Source organism: Ipomoea triloba, chromosome 12, assembly GCF_003576645.1.
Source record: "Ipomoea triloba cultivar NCNSP0323 chromosome 12, ASM357664v1".
Taxonomy (NCBI): domain Eukaryota; kingdom Viridiplantae; phylum Streptophyta; class Magnoliopsida; order Solanales; family Convolvulaceae; genus Ipomoea; species Ipomoea triloba.
Window position 1 is genome coordinate 26,285,998 of NC_044927.1, and position 1,455 is coordinate 26,287,452.

Below are 1,455 nucleotides of genomic sequence, written 5' to 3' on the forward strand. Positions count from 1 at the left end.
AATTTTTTAAATTTATAATAGCATAGACTCAAAATTAGTTTCCACAAGATCTAGAAAAACAGATACTATAACTTCACAAATTACTATGTGGTTTGATGACACACTATATTATCATTCAACCCGAACAATGGTCTCATCAACTTTGTTCTTGATCCTCATCCGCCTGATCCCCAGGACGAGGGTCTCAACCCGAACAATGATCTGATTCTGCCTGCTGCTCTCCAAGAGGGTCTCCTTCCCGGCTTCAACCCGAGTAATTGTCTCATCAACATAATAAAATTAATGCAACTCCTAAATTTGAAAATAAACTATGCCTTTACAAATAAACGTATAAGGGAAAATTATTATGTGTAGCCGGGTCCAAAATACAATGTTCACAATTTACATACTAAATGACTATATTTTTATTCAGTATTTTAAATGGACACGTGTTCACCTTATAAGTGAATCCAAGTCTATCGTATAACTGGGATGCACAAATGCTTCCTATGACTCCAAAAAGAGATGGGCTTAGGTACCGCTTAAATAAAGATCCAAAGTTAGACCACTAGTAAACCATTACGCATAATGGTAAAAGAACACAAAAATATCTACATATTAGGGCTACTCTATTCCTTTTTTTTTTTTTTTTTTTTTTTNGTGAGACGGTCTCACACAAGTTTTTGCCTTCATTAAATGGTTATATATTTATAGTCTTGTGTTGTCTTAAATTAAAACCAGCCACATGCTAGTGACTAATATTCTTAGCGTCACACTTGCATTTATTTTTCACAAGAATGTCACTCCTCAAATGGAGTGAAATTACACATTTTTACTAATTTTTTAAATTTATAATAGCATAGACTCAAAATTAGTTTCCACAAGATCTAGAAAAACAGATACTATAACTTCACAAATTACTATGTGGTTTGATGACACACTATATTATCATTCAACCCGAACAATGGTCTCATCAACTTTGTTCTTGATCCTCATCCGCCTGATCCCCAGGACGAGGGTCTCAACCCGAACAATGATCTGATTCTGCCTGCTGCTCTCCAAGAGGGTCTCCTTCCCGGCTTCAACCCGAGTAATTGTCTCATCAACATAATAAAATTAATGCAACTCCTAAATTTGAAAATAAACTATGCCTTTACAAATAAACGTATAAGGGAAAATTATTATGTGTAGCCGGGTCCAAAATACAATGTTCACAATTTACATACTAAATGACTATATTTTTATTCAGTATTTTAAATGGACACGTGTTCACCTTATAAGTGAATCCAAGTCTATCGTATAACTGGGATGCACAAATGCTTCCTATGACTCCAAAAAGAGATGGGCTTAGGTACCGCTTAAATAAAGATCCAAAGTTAGACCACTAGTAAACCATTACGCATAATGGTAAAAGAACACAAAAATATCTACATATTAGGGCTACTCTATTCCTTTTTTTTTTTTTTTTTTTTTTTT